This window comes from Leptidea sinapis, chromosome 24, assembly GCF_905404315.1.
Source record: "Leptidea sinapis chromosome 24, ilLepSina1.1, whole genome shotgun sequence".
Lineage (NCBI taxonomy): Eukaryota > Metazoa > Arthropoda > Insecta > Lepidoptera > Pieridae > Leptidea > Leptidea sinapis.
The window spans coordinates 8,175,140-8,198,518 of record NC_066288.1 but is presented as its reverse complement, the minus strand read 5'-3'; the positions used below and the strand labels follow the sequence as shown (position 1 = coordinate 8,198,518).

General features: G+C 33.8%; 1 protein-coding gene and 1 pseudogene across 2 annotated transcripts in view; one reads left to right on the top strand and one right to left on the bottom strand.

Annotated features, from left to right (window-relative positions):
• The window catches only part of LOC126971802 (uncharacterized), a 179,745-nt gene that overhangs the window by 89,315 nt on the left and 67,051 nt on the right, over window positions 1-23,379 (bottom strand). The gene's annotated exons all lie outside the window — the stretch shown is intronic.
• Window positions 17,702-17,864, top strand: LOC126971818 (40S ribosomal protein S29-like; annotated as a pseudogene).

The following is a 23,379-nucleotide window of genomic DNA, read 5'->3' as shown; positions in this document are numbered from 1 at the left end:
TGTTAAATGCAGAATGCTCTGTATCAGCTGGACACAGAAAGTCTCGAACGTGAGAGTACTTCAGGGCGTCGCCAGAAGCCGGAAGTTACTGCAAACCGTCAAGAATAGATGAGTTGAATATTTGGGTCACGTCTGGATAGACACGAGAGATAGCAACTGCTCCAACTTATATATATGGGCAAAGTAGAGGACAACGACTCGCTGGAAGAAGAAAAAAGTCTTGATTGCGTAACGTCGTTGAATGGACGAAGATCGCGTAGAAATACTAATTCGATTGGCGCAAAACCGCGAAAATTGCTGAGCTGCCGGACAACCATCAATAGTGGAGAGGCACAGGAAGAAGATGTTGTAAAAAGGTCATCATCAATATCGCCACACAAAAGACTTATCCGATTAGTAGGAAAAACAAGTTTATGTTTGTTCCTGGTGTTAAAATTATGATTATCACTGTTTCTAGAAAATTCGCTTATGTTCATACATAATGATAATATTTCATGAATGATACATTGATAATGATCAAGAATATATGGGGAGGCAACATCACAATACAGTAATAGAACAGTAGGGTATCTCAGCTGTTTCCTTGAAATTTATACCTACGTCGGAAGGGAGTGTTAGGGTTGGTACATATTATAAAAACTAAAATTATGAATTGACGATGCGGGCGGTGCAACGAATTTGACTCGGACAGCGACTAGTCTCGGCAGCGCATGGTGAAGCACACAATAGTTTTGTCTTTCATAGATTGCTTAGTGGCTGTCTAAATTATATGTATACATACGCACATATTTGCGTGGGTCGATTCGAGCGCTGTACTATGACGTTAAAGTTCTGTTCTATTATTATACTGTGGCAATAGTTATGCTTTTTTAAACTTCTAACAATAATTTACTTCTATGAAGTACATAATAAAATAATATGTCGAGCTAGATCCATACTATTTTGGAATTAGGACAACTATTTTGGAATATAATTTACATCAATGTCTGAGGAATTTAATTTTCTTTTTCAAACACTTGCAGCAAAATATGAAAAAAAAAAACATTTTTCTTATAAATTTAAAGAAAAAATTTTTTCGAAATTCTCCATTAATCTGCGCTCAATTGCTCAGCGCGCAAATTTAAAAAAAACTTAATTGCTGTTGTATATTGCCATTATGAATCCTTTTAATGATTTTCTAGGATCTAGGTTACAAATAGCGCTAATAGCCCTCTTCTGCAACACAGAGATTGTATTAAAATCGGCAGCACTGCCCCATAACAATACACCGTAGGACATGATACTATGAAAGTTACTAAAGTAAACTAGTCGCCCCGTATCTATGTCAGTTAATTGTCTTATATTTTTAACCGCACTGCTTCAGAACTTTAAGTCTATATAATACCTAATCCTAATTATTGTCAAGTATACTTCACCTAATTCTAATTCTAATATTAATAATAAAAAATTTACTCCTCTAAGATAATTTTCAAAATTAATAACTATAAGTTGCGTCTGTACTTGAAATTTTTCTTTTGATTAACATTTATGGGAATCATTGTCGATAGTAATTTTACCTATATTAAGTATATAATTTGTTAAAGACTGTATGTAATATGTGCCCTGAAAATAAATAAGTAGGATCATTTGTAAAGTGCATATTTGTCGTCAAATACATTCAATCGAATCAAAATCCTTTTAAGGGTCACTGACATGTTTGTTTTACTTCGATCATTCAAATCATTACTTTGATGTTATCTGAACGGGTAAATGGCATTGTAATGCATCGATTCCTACACATTCTCACAAAAGGATTCCATGTTCTAGATAGTTGAAAACCGTCTTCTCGGTTAAAATTCCTGTTTGCTAATCCCAATGGCCTCCTGTACCAAACTAGTGTGTACTCGTTCAGTTAAGATTAGTATTTGTGTTGTGTAGCTGATTCCAGTTATTTGAAACCTACACCAAAATGTTTTTTTTTTCTTTTGACAAGAATTGAATCAGTGGAAAACAAGGTTCACCTCATGGTTTGTGATATCTCTATAACAAATCTGTTAAATTCTTAATGTGTTATTAAGTCTTATCAATTTATATTTTTATAAATATCAATTTATTCACTAAGGACAAGGAAATTACCCTTAAAATGTCAAGGTTATTTCAATATATTATGATTATGACAGTAATCACGACCATCATGTTCACGAAGCATCCTTATTCAAATAATGAATTTAAACTCTTAGATTGATTGCATCCAATATAGAAGAATTTATATTTATAATAGTTTATTTTTTATTAAATATTTGGTATTTTAAACGTTTTTAACAAAAAATTCATATATTGGATGCAGCCTTATTTACCTTACAAACTAATTTGTTATGTATATTACAGGCATTGTAAAATACCTTATTTGATTAAAAAGAGTGGCCGTTGAGTTTCATGTATGTTATTCTCACGAGCTCTACTTTTTCCGAACTGAAAAAATTAAATGAACCCAATTGGATAAAGTTTATTTCACTTTGACTTCGACTTGGAAATGACGATAAATGGCAAAGAAAAAAAGTAATTTGTAGATGGTTATAATTGGCGACAGTTTAATCGAACCATAGTTTTACCGAGCATTCTAAATACTGACGCTTACGAATTGTTTATTGACATATTCATAAAGAAAAAACAGTAATTTATTTATTATGTACAGAACAACGTCTGTCGGGTCAGCTATTAAGTATATACATTAATAAGCTAACATTTAACCAGTGGGAGGCTCCTTTGCACAGGATGCCGGCTAGATAATGGGTACCACAACGACGCCTATTTCTGCCGTGAACCAGTAATGTGTAAGCATTACTGTGTTTTGTGGAGGGCACCGTAGCTAGTGAAATTACTGGGCAAATGAGACTTAACATCTTATGTCTCAAGGTGACGAGCGCAATTGTAGTGCCGCTCAGAATTTTTGAGTTTTTCAAGAATCCTGAGCGACACTGCATTGTAATGGGCAGGGCGTATCAATTACCATCAGCTGAACGCCCTGCTCGTTCATTATATGATATTATAGATATTAATTAAATATTTCCGACTGTAAACATACCGGTGCAATGATCCCAACAATGGGCCAAAGCCGAAACTCCATCATTTCGTAACACATTAGTAAACGGGCTTGTCATAAAGTTTATGTACGATATGTCTAAAACAATTTCTAGCAATCATGCGTCATTTTAAAAACTAAAGTTGCAGAACGTAGTCGAAGTCAAAGTTCTTTTTTTTTATGGAATAGGAGGGCAAACGAGCGTACGGGTCACCTGTTGTTAAGTGAACACCGCCGCCCAGAATATCTTGCAACACCAGAGGAATCACAGTTGACGGCCTTTAAGGAAGGTGTACGCGCTTTTTTTGAAGGTACCCATGTCGTATCGTCCCGGAAACACCGCACAAGGAAGTTTATTCTGTGTTTCGGTCTAAAGGGCGCCGTACCTAGTGGAATTACTGGACAAATGAGACTTAACATATTATGTCTCAAGGTGACGAGCGCAATTGTAGTGCCGCTCAGAATTCTTGGGTTTTTTTAAGAATCATGAGCGGCACTGCATTGGCAGGACGTATCAATTACCATTAGTTGAAGGTTCTGCTTGTCTCGTCCGTTATTTTCGTAAACAAAAGTATATGAACATTGAAATTATAAGCGTTAATTTGATTGAATTAAGGCGCTCTATACACGTTGTGCGAATTACGAAATAAGGCAACTCACTAACCAACTATATATAACTTAAAAAAGCTAGTGTTACTCTAGTTGTAAGTTTCTATGATTGATTACAGTCTATGTATTATGAATCACGGCATTCATTCATTAACCGAACATTTTTGTTGATGACAATACAAATTTCATAATCCTAATCAATACTAATTCTATAAAGAGGTAAAGATTGTGAGGTTATAGAGGGTAATATTTGGTTACTAAAATTTACCGATTTTTTTTTTATTGAAACCCTTTTTGTAAACTCTGATACCAATAGAAAGTTACATTTGTGAGTAACGTTTATATCAACCCGAATAAAATACTATTAAAAGGCATAAAAGGCATTTATTTTCTCAAAATTGATTCCTTCAGAATTCTTTTTGATGTCATTTCTAATAACTACTAGATACTACTACCGCTTCGGAAACAAATTTTTAATAAAATAGCAATTTGCCTGCAAGAATTGCCCTTTAATAGATTTATACCGGTAATAACAAAAGCGCGTGGTTACTTAGGGAAATACATACTGTCACAAAAACATTAATAAGTAATTTAAGTTATATCTGTGAACAAATACCCAAGTGCTGAATAAATATCATTGTAACATAAAGTTGCTTAGTCTTCGAAGCGCCTTAAGCTGTCAAGAGAAAGGCTGCTATGGAGGGCGATGACATTGTTAGCAGATGTATTAGGCTTTTAATCCCATCTCACTGAACACTCGTTAGCCTGATTGTTCAGTCGCGGCCCGCCAGATGTCGTGGTAATCCGATCCCATACAGCCTACCCGTACCTCGCCCGCCATAATATATAGCCTCTTTATGCATAACATCTGCAGGTAAATTGTGCGCTAAAATTGGGACGAGGCATTCAAATGCATTTTGTGAAAACGTATTGTTATCAGCGCGCTCTTTTATTCGTAGCGTGAAAATTTATCGCGTTTTGTTAATTTGGTTAGAAATATGTCATAATATTATAATTATGTTTTATGTTATTCATTTTAGGTGTGTTTGAGGCAGGCGAGTGTCGTGAATGAATGAATAATGAGTGACGGAATGCCGGGCATGAAAAGAGATGGAGTTTTACAACTAAGCTTTTGATTTGACTTAAAATTGCAGTGGAATTAACTGTGTGTGCAGTATTTATTCCGGGCGGAACTACTATTACACCTATATAGGTGTGTAATAATATATGGTAATGGTAAGGTATATAACTTTGACATTTATAATTAATGTATTTTTTTATTACTTTCAATTAATATTATATTTTTAAACGAGCAATTCTTGTATATATGTAAGTCTGAATCTCGGACACGGCTCCAACGATTTTTATGAAATTTACCATACAGGTTTCGGGGGCGATAATTTTTAAAAAATGGAGTTTTATCTTTTTTTTTAATGAGAAGCTGCTACATTAACATTAGAATACAAAGGTAAGTTTCACCGCTATATACAGACTCTAATAGCTCAGATGGGACATTGGATGATCCGGAAAGCAGAAGACCCCGGTTCAAATTCAGATGTCCTATTAGTTTTTTTGTCCAAGTTTTGTACCTTATTAAAAATCCGAGCAAGGCTCGGTCGTCCAGATATTTACGTTTAAATATTATACACTTGTGTGGTGGTTTGTAAGGTGTGGATGCCGGATAATTGAAATTAGAACTTCTTCAGGTGTGTTTACCGCATTATTTTAATTTATTGAATGAGACTAGGCTGTTATGCTCGGCTATGGTATGCTTGTTTGGGTAAAGTCGGCTCGAGTCCACGAAGGGAGCGTTATAAGTCAAAATAAATATACCAAAGATAATTTATACACATTTATAATAATAGAATAGAATAAAAATTTTTGAATATTATAACATATTTTGAATGTTATTTATGAACTAGCCACCGCCGCCCACATTTTCTAGCAACACCAGAGGAATCACAGGGGCCTTGCCAGTCTTTAAGGAAGGTGTATGCGCTTTTTTTGAAGGTACCCATGTCGTGGAAACACCCCACTAGGAAGTTCATTCCACAGCTTTGTAGTACGTGGAAGAAAGCTCCTTATAAACCACTCTGTGAAAGATCGCCACACATCCAGATGGTGGGAATGATATCCTAACTTGTGGCGTGTCGTACGAAGGTAGAATTCACCGGCAGGAATGAAGTGAACCAGCTCTTCGGAACACTCCCGTGATAAATGCGGTAGAAGACACACAATGAAGCGACATCTCTATGAAACGCAAACCATGATCATATTTATAAAATTGGGAATCCTTCAGTTAATCGAACAGTCAGCCTCTTAGCCGTTTGATTAACTGACTGATAGGTAAACATATCTTGCTGTAGAAGGCTTTACATCTATTTAAAAGAACATTCTTAACCATTTTAATTAAAGAAGTTAAAATAACCATAAAAACAGTTGCATGCGCGGTTCAAAAATGAGATGAAAATATACAACGCCATTAGCCAAATTTTGAGGAAACTTCAAAAAATTAATTGGTCTAGAAATTTCTTGACCTGAAATTTCTTTCAAGAAAACGTTGTTTCATACAAACTTTATAACCCCTATTCACTACCTTTGGGGTTGAATTATCAAAAATCCTTTCATTTTTCTTTTCGTTTCAGATGTGCGGTGATCGATCACATACTCAGTTTCTGCTTTTATATAATACTAGCTTTTACTCACGACTTCGGGTGCGAAGGCAGCTTTTTTTATTTTATTTTTTTATATACTCACTTTGAAAATAATCCATTACAAACTGCTGTGGTCAAAAGATTAATTTAAAATCTAAATATTAAAAATGCTAGAACAAATATTTATCTATTTCTTATCTAGTGCTTCATACAACTTTCCTGGTTTTATTTTCGATAATGACGAATAACTTTCATACAAAATTTCCACCCCTATTTCAACCCCGCCAAGCCTTTTATTCGCGATAAATGGAAAAACTGTACTTAATTTCATCAAAATCGATTCAGAGGTTTAGGCGTGAAAGCGTAACTAACAAACTTTCATTCACATTTATAATATTAGTAGGGATATAGATTGAGACCAAAAAATTTTCTTTTTATTAGCCTCGCCTTGATGAACTTTTCACTTTTGATGTGGCCTTGGCATACATCGTTTTGAAAAAAGTTTGTAAATGGTTGGGTGACGGGCGCAGTGCCTACTCGTCAGGTAGTTTTTTAATGCGTTCCGACTCAGATTATGCTGTCAGGGAATGCATTGTAGCATCAGATGTCCAATTTTGTTATAATACTTCAGTATACATACCTGTTAATATAACCTTGATACATACAAACATAAACACGCCTTTCTCCCAAAGGGGGAGAGATCATGACACCATAATTATATATCTTGCAAAAAACCTTTAGCTTAATATCCATTCAAATAGATATATAAAAAGTTTTATTCAAAACAGAACATTAACTCACTAATTGAAGATCAAATATACCATAAATTTGGAAACATAAGTGCTGAGAAGAACGGGTGCAAGAAACTCGATATTAATATTTTCACATAATTATGCGCAGAGATTTTCACAGACCAAAAATTATGTATTCATTGAATGTAAACAAATGTTTGACAAGTCACCAAAAATTAAAAAAGCAAGAAACCTAGCTTCAATAAAGGATTGGTCTCCGCTGTGCTCTAACTAGATACCGCACTACCAAAGGACAACAAGAATAGTTTTTTTTTATTACGGCAACTATTAGATTCTTGTATTCTTGTAGTCCGCACTTTGCGCGTACGCCTGCGGAATCTAGTTGGAGCGCAGTGGAGACTAATCCTTAATCCAAGATATCTAGTTACCACTTATATTTTGTATATGCAACAAAAAAACAAATATTATAAGTAGTCGAATACCCTAAAATTAAAACCAGTGGGTTTAAATTTAGATTTCAGAATTCAGGTTTGAAATCAGAAGTGTCTGATCTCTAAAACAGCATTCAATAATTCTTTCAACTTTAATGTGATGGAGAACTTAACAACATTTAAGCCCATATGTCACCCCAGCCATTTCAATAAAAATAACTCTTTATTAGCAAAAATATAACTAATTAAAGTTGCCAGGCAAAATAACAAAACACCGTTATGAATACAAACTATAACTCTTTAGAGTCATAAAGCAAGCCCATATATCATTGTTAGCACAGATCCACGAAATGTTGAAAATAGTGGCTTAACGGCGAACTAGTACAGATAATGTTTATCTATATCACCGTGCATACTTTATGCTTGCTTTACACACACCTTAAGTACTAAACATTAGTTATTAACTTAAGGCAAACGTACTTATTCTAAAAGCGCTAATTGCAAAAATTTTAATCATATCAATTTTAAAATATTTACTTGTATATTTACCGCATACGTTCTTCTTTTGTTCAAGTAAAAAAAAAATATGGAAAAGGGGGACAAACGACCGTACGGGTCACCTGGTGTTAAGTGATCACCGCCGCCCACATTCTCTGGCAACACCAGAGGAATCACAGAAGCGTTGCTGGGCCTTAAGGAAGTTTAACGCGGTTTTTTATAAAGGTATCCTTGTCGTATCGTCCGGGAAACACCGCACAAGGAAGTTCATTCCACAGCTTTGTAGTACGTAGAAAACCTTGAAAACCGCACTGTGGAGGGCCGCCACACATCCAGATGGTGGGGATGATATCCTAATTTGTGGCGTGTCGTGCGTCGTGTCGAAGGTGGAATTCAGCGGCGGGAATCAGGTAAAACAGCTCTTCGGAACACTCCCCGTGATAAATGCGGTAGAAGACACACAATGAAGCGACGTCTCTACACAACGCAAAGTGATCCAGCCGTTCACAAAGCACTGGATCCCCGAATCTCAAAATTTTGGCCAGTGATGGAAAATCATTCTATAATAAATCGTTTTTGAATTAATTATCCCCTTCAAAATGATGCAATCATATTTATCTTCTAGAATATTTAATTTAAGATTCGTTTTTGTAATATACGCCCCGGAGAGTAATAACATCAAAGAAGATATATTATTTAAAAAAATTGACAATATTACTATAAATTCTATATGTAATAAGTGCTATTTGTAAAGTACTAAGCCGTACAAACAAAACATTGGCAAGTACTGAGACCGTGTAAACAAGGCACATTTCATTCTTTGTTTGTACGGAAACATACTGTAGACACTACTTGAAAACTACGCTCGATCAGTGATTAGAAACTGAGGCGGATGATCCAGTTACATGCAGTCATTAACATCTAATTAACATATGCAAACGTTAAAGCTGTGTACACATCTAATACAATCATAGAAAAAAAAAATCTCACTTAATATTTTTTGGCAAAGGTAACCGGGTGATCTTCTGATCACTGACATTCAAACTATTTTGTAACAACGGATTTTTGAGTGAAAGAAAGTACCCAGAAAATCACACAGTTTTAAATACGTTTGTGCAACGCTAAATTAATTGTACTAATGTACATTGAGTATGCCTCTATGACAATAGTTTGTTGCAATTTTTAAATTAGTTGTGGTACCAAATACTAAAATTTCGTAACTCATAAATGAAATTTATTTATAGCCTTGTTTCAAATATATCGGCACTCAACGTAAAAAATATAAACGTTTTCATAAAGCCTATTTATTATTAAATGAAATAAATAAATACGAGGCTCAAAGGCAATACAAAGTTTTAATGTAATTTAATTTAACGTCAATATACACTTTTAATACTAATATAAATTGTCATTATTTACATACATTTCGTTCATCATTTTTAAATTTACTTCGACAATACTTAAATCATTTGTATTTTTGATAACTTCATGACAAACTATTAGTTTAAATAAAACGGAAAAACAGTGGCAGACGGGAGGCCGACGCGGGCAAAACGTGATGAAGAGTGATGGAGCAACTGCCCGTGAATATCCGCAGCACCAGACATCAAGAAAAAAAAATCAATAATAAATTTAAAAACAACGCCATCAACAAGTCATGAAAACAGTATTGACAAGTAACGCATAATGCGACAAACAAATTTAGTCTAGTCACGTTCAACTTCAGTGTGTACGCAGCGCAATGTGACCCACTGTGGTTTTTGGTCAGTCTATGTGCATTTATCGCGACTGAAGTCCCGCACAAACGTTCTGTTTGTTCAGCAAACGTAACGGTGCCAGCCTCCAGATTAGTCTTTTGTTGACTCTTCCTCTTTATTATTTTAAATTGATGAGTTCGCTCGGCCGTTTAAAATGTTTGTGTTTCGAATGCTCGTATTTCTAAGGCGAGGATTAACTGTACCACTTTGAACTTTCTTTTTTAGTAAAAGCTTTCAATGCCTGTTTGTCCATATCACATCTCTTCCATTTATAATTACACCTCTAAAAGTTTCTTGTCTGGACATTTGTGATAAAATTATTGGAAAAAAGACATCATTTTAATTCAATTGATTGTTTAAATTCAAAAGAGTAGTTTAGAGGCAATAATTTAGGCACAATTCATATCGATTGTAGCCAGAATATGTTCGAAAATGTCATGTTAATTCTTAAGAATTTGCACAGTTCCGATAATCAAGTATTTATGCGAAAAGAATCGTAAAAATTTGCAGCGTGTGACAGTTAATTTCGTGAACTTGCCAGTAAATTCGAGCGCTTAAAGTCTCACATTTAGTCAAGGCGGCGCGCGTTTTGTTGTGCGTTACTTTAGTTAATACTGTAGGAATAATATAACATAAGTTGTGCAATGTACTCTTTTCAATATGCTCTTTTCCAAATATAGATATCAGTAGAATAGAAAAGATCCATTAAATTACCTATTCGGGCAAGCTAATCACCATGTAAACAATTTGTTATGTTTTTAAGGTGAATAGCCTCACCTCTTTCTAATACACAAATAAAATTCCCACATCGTTTATAAAAAATTTGTTTTCAAATTTTATTTGGGTAATGACCATGTGTTGAATTTGGAATAAAAACATAGTTTTAATACACACGAATACTAACGACACAGGCTGCTATTAAAGACATCATAACACATTTCACATTATTTGATTGTAAAACTGAAAAACTTGTATCGGCATACTTGGCGTCGATATATGGAGCAACGTTGAGTTACGTGGTCATTTGGAAGATACCTGTGGTAGGCTTGGTGCACTCAGTAAGGCGAGATAGTACTTCATTTCAAGCCACCGCCTGCAACTATGTTAATGCAAAATTGGCGTCAGTCGCATGGAGTACTCAGACCTTTTTACGGGCGCTCACCGCTACCAGCTTCTTCCATCTGACCGCATACGACAAAGAGCGGCTCGAATTATCAATGGTCATCTCCGATTGCCTGGACATCATGAAATGTGGGTTTCTTCTGCATCTTCTACCACATATATAAGGGGGAGTGCTCAGGGGGGTTGTTCAGATTCTCTTTTCTGACATAAAAAAGGACTAATTAAATCAAGTTTTGCTGGAATATCTGATTTAACTGTAAGAAAAATTAAATAAATATCAAATGTATATCTTTTTTGACATAAACAAAACATAAGAAGACATTAGCTTAAACTAACAGCTTAATAATTAGCTTCAGCTCTTCTTGATAAAATAAGCGAAGTTCTACTATAGCTCAATATTTCAAAAGTGTCAACAAAATGACATAATCTGTTACCTGATGCGGAATACAGCCGCAAAACTCAGCAATTATAATAATTCATGATCATTAAAATTCTACCAACAATATCTTGGGACCGCGAGCAAAGTAATCGCCGAATCGAGACAATTATAAAGTTCCAAGCCGTTGTGCCACCAAAATATAAAGTACAGTTATTTGGTGGAACAAATAGCAGTTATTTATTCCAAGAAAGCCCGGAGAAAATCTTGCTGTTTAATAAATGTTTCTACTTTTCTAAAATACAACAGTAATGGCGGCCACATGTCAACAAGGCTAAGCAACGGGAAACTGTAACTAAGCATTCGTTGCCAAAAACGTGACCTTAATGTATATCAATCCGAATGAGATTTATTCGGAGGGAATCTCTAAAATATGATATAAAATAAACATTGACAAGCAGAACGATGAAATATGACTTAGCTCTGTGATTTAAGGTCGTGTTTTACGAGATTTTATTGCACTATAAAATCAGCTAGCGTCGCTCTCGGAGCGTAGCACGTATCGCACAGATTTGACAAAACAGACGAGGGGCATTATTGTTTTGTTTTGTAGTTTTTGCGAGTTTTATGGACTGCTGCCAACGTTATGGTCCCAGAACACAGGACAGGCCATTTTACTGGGAATAGTTACACCGATTTAATCTATATTGCGTTCTATAACAACATTTTTGGATAAACAAATATGTGCAGTTTTGGTGTTTCTCTGTTATTTGGATATATCGCTTGTTATTTATATATTCTTCTTCGATGCAAATAGATCTTCGCTATATTTTTTTAAGAAAATAAGGGATGGGACGAGCTGGATGTTCAGCTGAAGGTAAAGTATATTATATTAAATATATCGTTGTCATGTGCCCATCATACTCTGTATGCCTAGTTTGGGGCAAGATAATTTGTGTAAGAGTGTGTCAATATTATTATTATTATCAATGTGTGTACTTTTCGTTTACGTGGATGATAGAATTATAGTTTGTGTACGTTTTTTTAGGAGTTTTCCTTAGATAATTAATGCGTCTAGATAGAGTCTCTTGCTGTTAGACAACAGATACAAACAGGCCAGGAATATTAGTTTAGTGTGCGTGACAAGCTACGTCTTAAGCTCGCGATTTGTTTGATGACACTTTGTGTTAGTGTGCATGAATTGCTGAAAATAGAGGTTAGGTCTAAACTCAATTTTTTTTTCGTAGTCTCTATCTATCTAAAGTTTTCATTTAGGGTGATTATATATTGTTATTATTATTGTCTTCGGCTACCTGTCATTCATAACTAACGATTTATAACTAATTCTAAATAATAACATCTATATATATAAAAGATTTCCACGTATATAGTCACTCATCATGATATCTCTGGAACCATAAGGCGTAAAGACTTGAAATTTGGTAGGAATACTCCTTTCGTCGAGTAGAGGTCAGCTAAGAATTTTATGATAATCCACCCATATTTTTTTTTTTTATTATGAACAGAACAACGTCTGTCGGGTCAGCTAGTTCATACTAAACGTTCAGCACGATATTTCAGTGTCTCAAAAGTACGTGAAATAGAGTTTCGAACAGTATTTTTTGGAGTCGATTCCTTTTTTCCGTTCTCGTTTCTTTGGGATCTGTATTGTAAAGGCGCGTGGCATTTTTCGTAGACATACCCATATAATAACCTTAAAAAAAACCTTTTTAATATATGACACTAAAAAATAAACGTATACTTTTAGTTCACCTGATTACGAAAAATATATGTATGTATGTATGTATGTTGTACCGTTAGGTATACATACATACATACATAAAATCACGCCTCTTTCCCGTAGGGGTAGGCAGAGACCACTTCTTTCCACTTGCTACGATCCTTACATACTTGTTTCGCTTCGTCCACTTTCATTACGCACAGAAATTATGTTTTTTATCTATTTTATATGTAAGTTCGACAAGTATTTCTGTCTTATTTGGAATTTGCTGAATTTGTGGATTATTGTATATATGTATCCGTTAATTATTCCTAAGGTTAATTATTATTAAGTTTAACTTCAATCACATATAGATTATACTCACCCTATTTTTCTTTGAATATCGGTTATTTTGTATTTTAAACAGAAACATGATGTGTACAGGGAAATACTTCTCACTGTGGATAGTTTCTAGTAGTCGGGTTAATGTGGTTTATTGTGCTGACATACCGCAGTATTATTACCCTTGGTATTGTTTCCTGTGTTTGACATCGCTGATGACGTGTTCTTTGAGTCGGTTCCCCGATTACGTTGACCGTTTGTTTGACCAATCCATGAGTTAATATACTCGCATTCTTGCACCTAACTGCCTTTGAACAAACCAAACGTTTTGCCTAGTTTGAACTAGTTAAGCCAAACATGAATAAGTTTACCTCAGGATAAACTGGTTTGACCTAGTTTATACTCGTTTATTCTGCCTGGTTAGAATTTTTATAATTTCATGTTAGGGTTTTTGGTGGCATAATTTACTTACATAGACAATACATAGAAGAATAATAATATATTATTATTGTTTAAAGTTATAAAATAATAAGTTAACTTTGAAATGTATAGTAAGTATATGATCTAATATATAAAATTCTCGTGTCATGGTGTTAAACTTTGAACTCCACCGAAACGGCTTAACCGATTTTCATGAAATTTTGAGTGCATATTGGGTAGGTCTGAGAATCGGACAACATCTATTTTTCATCCCCCTAAATGTTAAGGGTGGTCCACACGATTTTTTTTTGACAATTTTATTTTTAAATTTGTTTGATTATGAATCAGCATTAAAATATACATACAACGTCAAATTTTCACCCATCTACGATCAACAGTTACTTTTGTATCGCGATTTTAATAACGGCAATACATCGTTTGCTGGGTCAGCTAGTAACATTATATATAATTGAACCACATTGAAAGTTGCAAAGGGTATGTCAAGAATCGATTCTTAAATCTTGATTTATAACTCTATTTATTAAAATACTAGACGAAAACCCCGATTTCATTCAGAATTTCTTTTGAAATTTTTGAACATTGGTCACGACATGTACCAATTTTTACTTAATTTACAATTTACGTACACTTAAGTTATAAATTTAAATAAAAATTTGAAGTATAGATCTCGTACAAATACAGATTATATACAGTAAAATAGTATACAATTCTACTAGATTATTATACTGAATCAGGTTTATTTTACTATAGAGATATATGCTCGAGATTCTTTTCAAATTCATTCGTCTGGAAAATTACTCGAATATGATCAAAGTACTACTGCTTGATAAACCCATGTTAGTTGACAAACCTTGTGGAAATAATACAGCTTGTGATGAGTTATGGTTATACCTGACGAAATTAATTGGCTTACGGCCGTTTTCAATAACCTATATATCCTTAGTTTAACTAACTAGAGGTAGACAAATCCATCCTTTTACGCTTACTCACATTTCAATAACCTATCGAAACATAGCATTGGACTTTAACTAATAATATACTATATTGGACAGATCTGTGGATAGATAAGATCTTGTCACTAAACGGTGATAGCAATACATCCGTAACTAGAGATACGTTGTTGAAAACAGCCTTTACTTATTAAAAGTATTGTAGGGTAGCCTCATTGGTGTCACTTCCACGAAAACGTGTTACAGGTTGACTTAGACTAGGAGCGAGTAGGCAGTGATTTAGTATTCATCAGAACGAAGGACGTGAAACAATACTTATATACAGGGTGTAATCGTTAACTGTGACCAGGCAATTTTTATGTTACTATTACAGATATAAAAAACTTTAAAGTGATATAGAAATAGCTATTTATGAAACTGTTGTGTAATAAGGGGTATTAAAACACGAATGTGGGTGTATGGTGATAAAAGTATGACATGAGTGTATTAATACCTAATTATCAACAGTTGCATACAAGACTTTATCTATATACCATAATATGAATCCTCTATAAAAGATTCTGAAACAGTTAGCTTACTGCTAACATTATAAAAGCCAGTCCTAGTAACCATAATATCATCCAAAGGAGTGTTATTATAAAAGCGGATGATATAATGTTGTACTGAATTTTATTACAACACTCGTTTGGATGATGTAATAGTTATATGGACATTGGGTGTTTTAATGTTGACAATAAGCTAACTGTTTTAGAATCTTTAATAGAGGATTTAAAGCATGGGTGTAGATAAAGTTCGTTGCCTAATCAATAAAATTACATCAAAAACTTTTAAAAAATTAATTTAGAATTATGCAATATTTTGTTATTAAATACTCCCATACATTTAGTATGCGATTAGTAGAAAGGCTTTATTTTAAAAAGTTATGTTACCGTAGTAGTGATATTAAAGGAAACTGTTTATTAACCTAACAAAATAATAAAACTATCTTTTAATTGAATAGTATTTATTTCTTAGTAAGTACAAAATTTTATATTGAACGTGACGTCCTTGTTGATACCTTTCTACTAATCTCATACTAAATGTTTGGTAGTGTTTAATATCAAAATACTTATTGGATACTTTCCGTTTGATTTTTAAAATGTTATTGATATCATTGTTTTCATTTTACATGATTAAAGAGAACGTACTTTCGAATTAAACCAATTTTCGGTGGAAGTTTGCATGGTATTGTACATCATATATTTTTTTAGTTTTATCATTCTCTTTTTTTACAAGTAATATTAGGAACCTCAGTGTTATTATTGATGACCTATCTAAAAATATAACCCCACTCATATGGGTTTAATGAAAAAAAAATTTTGTGTTTTAGTTCCAAGTAATCTAATTCTAATTTTGTCTAAAAATTTTAATGCGGTTTACACAATACATCTACTTACCAAGTTTGAACATAATAATTCGCATAAAAGTGGTTGTGACATACTAACGGACGGACGGACAGACAGACAGACATGAAGAATCTATAAGGGTTAAGTATATTTTTTTCCATTTGGCTACGGAACCCTAAAAACGTATTATTATAACCAGAAATATCTCACCAAATTTATTACTAGCAAGTATCCATCTCTACTCTGTGTTACTAACTAGAAATAGTATGCTTCGTAAAAGGTTAATAACAATGTAATATCACGGGCGTTTATTAAAGCGACAGGTCTGTATGGCGTCGCTTCTATTGTCTTCAAATTAGAGTGGCATTGTAAAACAAAGATGACAATATCCTCGTACAGAAGCCGGGGCGTATGCATTTCGAAGTTTAATTACATTGCTGTATTGTTCAACTAACACTTGTCTTCGGAGTTTCACAAACAGATGAGAGACGGGTGTTAAATTTTTCTTGAAAATACACTTCTTATACAGAATTGCTTAGGAAATTCTTAAATTAAATAATATTTGTATTCACAGACAAGTCATAATGGATCGTTTGAAAGTTTCATCCTGTTCCCTACACTTTTTAACATATATAGAAAGTACATTATTCTAAAGACCGTAGAAAACTGATAAATTATCTATAGGTTCAAAGAGACTATCAAATCTTCGGTATGCCGACAACATATGATTGCATTGATCTAACACGCAAGCTGTATTACCGAGTTCCTGTACGTCATCTCTCTAGGGCTACACGCGCTCATCAACTTTTTGCCTTAAAAAAGTGTCGTACAAATGCTAGCATGCGCTCTCCAATTCATAGGATGGTCTCATCTTATAACCAAAACTTCCTTGACATTGACATACTAGAAACAAGAGTGGGTACCTTTAAGAAACTGATATTTAACAAGTTGCATAAAATAATTTCGTAATCTTTGTGACTAATATTGTTATATAATGTGGATAAGTTTTAATATATATATTTGTATGATTCTATGTATGTGTATATGTATGTATTTTAAAACCTTTGGGATAAGGTGAGTTTAGTGAATTTGTTTCTCCAACACAAATAAGTAATCTGTGGATAACGTAGTTGATTATACATGTATTTATATTGTAAGAATTGTAATTATTAAGTAAGATGTCATGTATAGTTGTTTGTTGTTCCCAATAAATAAAATAAAAACAGCATTCCTGTGGCAACATCAATGGAAGATATAAGTGAAGCCTTGAGACAGAAAGTGGCAACACCGGTCTAGCAATGAACATAACAAAAACTAAAGTGACAGTGACATCAGCAACATTCCGGGCATTAAGAACATCCTTGTGGCAACATCCATGGAAGATGTGAGTGAACTGTTCCAATGCCTTGAGACAGAAAGTGGCAACATCGGTGTAGCAGTGAACAGAACTAAAATTAAAATGATGGTAGTTGACATAAGCAACATTCCGAGCATTGAAAACTTCGGCCACTACACATACTAAGGCCAAGTCGACAATGACGGCAGCTGTGTTCCCGAGACAAAACAGAGACTTGGATTACAAAGGAAACTACAAAAATATACAATGGGTTATGCTAATATCTGGTATTCTCACCCCCGCAAATATGGCCAAGGATCTAGGTCATGCCGCGCCTGTTCCAATAAACATGGTCTTATCCGCATCTTTCATTTTCCGACAGTGTTTCAAGTATGATGCACACGACATCGGATTCAAGAAGCTAGACTAAATGTATGGAAATAGTCTATAAATAAATGAATAGGGAGGATTTGTTTTTTTTTTCAATGTTAGTTTTTGGGTATCAAATTCTTTGCCCAATGGAATGGTATCGAATCACTAAGTAAAATCGGTGTATTTTTTGAAGTTTCTTCTTGAATTTTTTCAGTGAAATGATTATACATATTTTGTTGCGACTTCTACTGGTAAGAAAAATTATGATTCTCATTTTCCTCGGTTAACGAAACATACAAAATAAATTGTTCCATAATAAATCTTTATTGAAGTGGGTTTTTTCTGTAAGTACTAAAAAACTTGATTCGTTACAGAGATACTTTCATTAGTAAAATTATGTAAAAAATATTTGAGATCCCTTCGTAATTTGAAATGAAAACACATCACAACCAATTTTCAAATTTTTTTAATAATATTCTGAAATGAAGTTGGTGCGTGTCACTAGAATTTTAATTAAAAGAATTAAGTATAATTCAAGATTTAAAAACCATTCTCAATTTAAATCAGGCAGCTAACATACACGTTGTATATATTTTTTTATGGAAGAGCAGACAATATTTGATCATGTGGTTTAGTCGCAGCTTTGTAATTTTTTTGTGACAATGAACTGATTTTAAGATTTCTCTTTCCTTTAGAAGTACTGAACTGAAGAAATGTGCTGTATGAATTATAAATACGTTTATTCGTTTGATTATTCATTATTTGTTCTCATCTGACAAAAGAATTAAATGAATTGAGAAAACACACAATATCTCTTTAAGAATTTCCATTTGTAAATTATGCGTTCCGTCCGAATAAAATATATTCGTCTCTTTATTGAAATTACCCTCGCGTTTGGAAGAAAAGAATTAAAATCGCATTAGGAAATCCCGTTTCCGCTAACTTTCCCACTGTCTGTCGGGTACCCGTGTATTGGAATAAATGGCTCCAACTTGCTTTAAATATACTTTCTTTGAATATTTATGAACTTTCAAAATGTATTTTATGGATTGCTTTTCCGATTTTCTAATTACTTGCATTTAAAAGCACTTTTTCGTTTTTGATTAAAATTTCGCTGGTTTTATTACAAATTGTTTGGATTAAGATTATAAAATTAAAATCATATAGGTTTTTTGGTGATGTAATATTGGAATTAGGTCTTTTTACTTTTCCTCCTCTTGTGGTGACTTGCTTATCTTCAGTTGTAGCCCAATCAGCGAGAGGGTGGTTACTTCAGAGTAGCCATTGAGCTCATCGGATCAACCCATCTTCACGAAATTTTGCAAATACATCATTAAGATTTCCCAAAGTATGTATAGTAATTATTATTATTATTATTTATTTTCTGTAGCTACACCCATGCTTTAAGTCCTCTATTAAAGATTCTACAACAGTTAGCTTATTTCCAACATTAAAACACGCAATATTCTTGTAACCATTACATCATCCAAACGAGTGTTGTAATGAAATTCAGTACATCATATCATCCATTTTGATATTAACACTCCTTTGGGTGATATTATGGTTACTAGAACTGGCTTTTTTAATGTTAGCAGTAAGCTAACTGTTTCATAATCTGTTATAGAGGATTCATATTATGGGTTAAAAGCCTTGTATTTGACATTTTTTATGATAAAGTCTTGTATGCATCTGTTGTGTAATTAGGGGTTTTAAAACACTCATGTGATACTATTATCACACAAATAACTATAACTTTATTAATTACAACACCATTCATAAATAGAATAAATTCAGTCTCAGTTTCAAAATACAGTATCTCCTCAGGCCCACATTGAAATGAATCATATAAGCGAGATGTGATGCTATTTATTACAATAACCGTTATTTAATCGAACGACTTTACAAAGTTTTATCATTCGATATCACAAATACCATAAAGCGCGATAGCAGCGAATTGTCTATCTATTTACAGGCACAAAGTTTGCGCAGTAGGTGCGCGGGACTTTGCAACTTCAATAATAACTTAGTTGAACAAGCAACCGCCGCTGGGGCAGAGACTCAAGTATTTGCGTTTAAGATCTGACTCAAAAGTTACATATGAAGATAGTTTGTTTCGCTTAGATGCATCTTATGAAATATTTAAACACATAAGTTTACTAAATGGGATAACGTAGAAACCCTTTAACAGTCGCCTTAAGTGCTATAGTGCCTAAGGCAACCTTATTATGGTATTTTCTAACTGTTCTACCATAACTCTTAATATGTGAGAATCGCAACATTATTTTTAGTAGTATTTTCTTTGATTAACGCGAGTGTTACACATTTAAATAAAACCCTTTTAAAGGATTAAAAAGCGTGTAATTGTAACTGTGTTTACATTACATGTTTTTACATTAGCTTTCAGAAAACGAGATCTGGAAAGGTCTTGAAACTTCGGGTTAACTAAATTAAATATGTAACTTTTACGTAAAAATTGAATTTACACGCGTTTTAATCCTTTAAAAGTGTTTTATTTAAATTATTTTTAGTGATGCGTTGCCTTCGATGTTTGATTACCTATGGTTCTAATTCTGGTCCGTGCGACAACTCTTGAACGGGTGCTGCTTGTGGGTCCTGGTCTGTTATAGTTAAGAAATCACTGTATTTGTTTGACGCGATAACTATTTTACCGGTGGGAGGCTCCTTTGCATATGATGCTGGCTAGATTACGGGTACTACAACGGCGCCTATTTCTGCCGCGAAGCAGTAATGTGTAAGCATTATTGTGTTTCAATCTGAAGGGCGCCGTAGCTAGTGAAATTACTGGGCAAACGAGACTTAACATCTTATGTCTCAAGTGGACGAGCGCAATTGTAGTGCCGCTGAGAATTTTTGAGTTTTTCAAGAATCCTGAGCGACACTGCATTGTAATGGGCAGGGCGTATCAATTACCATCTGCTGAACGTCCTGCTCGTCTCGTACTTTATTGAAAAAAAAACTTATTATGACAGTAAATACAACCATCATGTTCATAAAGCATCCACATGTAAACAATGAATTCAAACTAAATTTTTTGATGCATCGAATGTATTACCTACAATTAGTCATGTTTATACAGTTTAATTTTATGACTTTAGCGAAATATTTGATATTAAAAGGCTGTTTATATTTGAACATTAAGATTAGTTTGTAAGATGCTGCATCCTACGTACTATACTCAAATTGACATCTTCGATACATACTCATGCTATGACGACCCATATAGCCCAATGGTTAGAAACCCTACCTTATTAGCTATCAGCTAGAGGTCCCGGGAACGAATCCCGGCAGATGCGAGCATTTATAGCTGACCCGACAGACGTTGTACTGTATATATTAAATAAAATAATGTTTTTATATGAATTTGTCAATAATATATCATAACATCAAAAATTACTTCGTAAAATATGCACCCTGCTGTCGTAATGAAATTGTTTCACAGCAGAACTGTCAAACCGTGCGTCAATAAATTCTCTCATAGAAATTATGTATGGACACATCAAAGAAAAAACAAATTTGTTGTTTTTATTTAATTCAGCAGCATTTTCCTATTTATTCAACTTTTAAACCTTCTCTGGAGTTCTACAAATAATTCAAGACCAAAATTAGGAAAATCGGTCCAGCCGTTCTCGAGTTTTAGCGAGACTAACGAACAGCAGTTCATTTTTATATGTATATATATAAATAGATAGATAGATAAGGATTTTTAATTTCGAGTCATCGAGGTTTATTCATGAATAAGTTTTGAAAGATAAAGTCTATCAACATTATTATTAGTAATTGTATGACCGAGCCTTGCTCGAATTTTAAGAAGATACAAAACTTAAACAAAAAAAAAGAATAAGACATCTGGATTCGAACCGGGGTCTTCTGCTTTCCGTATCACCCAATGTCCAATCTGAGCTATTATAGTCTTGTATATAGTGGCGAAATTTAACTTTGTCTTCTAATATTATTCTAGCAGTTTCTCATTAAAACACAGATAAAAAATTTCAAAATTGAAACCTAGCTAGATTGATTTCTCGCCCCCGAAACTAAATCTACTAAATTTCATTAAAATCGTTAGGGCCGTTTCCGAGATTCAGATTATATATATATACAAGAATTGCTCGTTTAAAGATATAAGATAAGATTATATAATGATTGAAACGGATTAGTTACATTGAATAACGACACGACACGACATTAAACATGAGATATTAGGTATTGAATATGTTTAGACTCACTTTGTATATTTACATATATTACTAATATTATAAATGTGAAAGTTTGTATATCTGGATGTATGTTTGAACTTCTTTAACGCAAAATCTACTGAATAGATTTTGATGAAACTCTACAATAATATAGCTTACACACCACAATAACAAATAGGCTATAATTTATAAAACTATAGTGTGAATTATACAAAATATAAAAGAAGTGTGATTGTTACTAATGAATACAACTAGCGCCATCTCTTATCAACTAGCAAGAAAAAGATCAATACAATTTATATGGCAAAAAAACGTTTGCGGGGTCAGCTAGTATATATATCGTTAATTTGAGATTAAAGGTTGATTTAAATAAATATCCTTTCATTTAAATGTACCCTGTCTTTCAAAAAGGACACTATTTGTCCTTTTAGCTTATGTACTTTATGTAATTGTGCCAAATGTACTTACAAAGAGACAAAAATATAATGCTTTGGAATTATCCCAATGCATTTAGAATAGTCCAAGGGTATCCGAAAAAATAGTTCAAAAAATCTACGTGCTTATAAGACAAAAATCAAAAATATAGTATTTATTTGTCTTGTGCTTCCTGCACATGAATATTAATGTCTTTTAGAATTGACACCGGGCAGAATTACAAGGCATTTGGTTAAACGCCTGGGCAGGAGGAGGCTATAGTCTTGTATATAGTGGCGAAATTCACCTTTGTGTTCTAATACTATTGTAGCAGTTTCTAATTAAACTAGAGACGGATTAAACTAGGTTTTTTAAAATTGAAACCCAGATCTAGATCGATTTCTCGCCCCCGAAACTACCAGTATGCTAAATTTTATTAAAATGGCCGGAGCCGTTTCCGAGATTCATATTATTTATACAAGAATTGCTCGTTTAAAGATATAAGATTATACCTAATGATTATTTTTTTATGGAATAGCAGCACAAACGAGCGTACGGGTCACCTGGTGTTAAGTGATCACCGCCGCCCATATTCTCTTGCAACACCAGAGCGTTGCCGGCCGTTAAAGAAAGTGTACGTGCTTTTTTTGAAGGTACCCATGTCGTATCGTTTCGGAAACACCGCACAAGGAAGCTCATTCCACAGCTTTGTAGTACGTGGAAGAGAGCTTCTTGAAAACCACACTGTCGAGGACCGCCACACATCCAGATGGTGGGGATATATCATTCCTTAACTTGTGGCGTGTCGTGCGAAGGTGGAATTCGGCGGCAGGAATCAGGTTAATCAGCTCTTCGGAACACTTCCCGTGATAAATGCGGTAGAAGACACACAATGAAGCGACGTCTCTACGCAACGCCAAGTGATCTAGCCATTCACAGAGCACT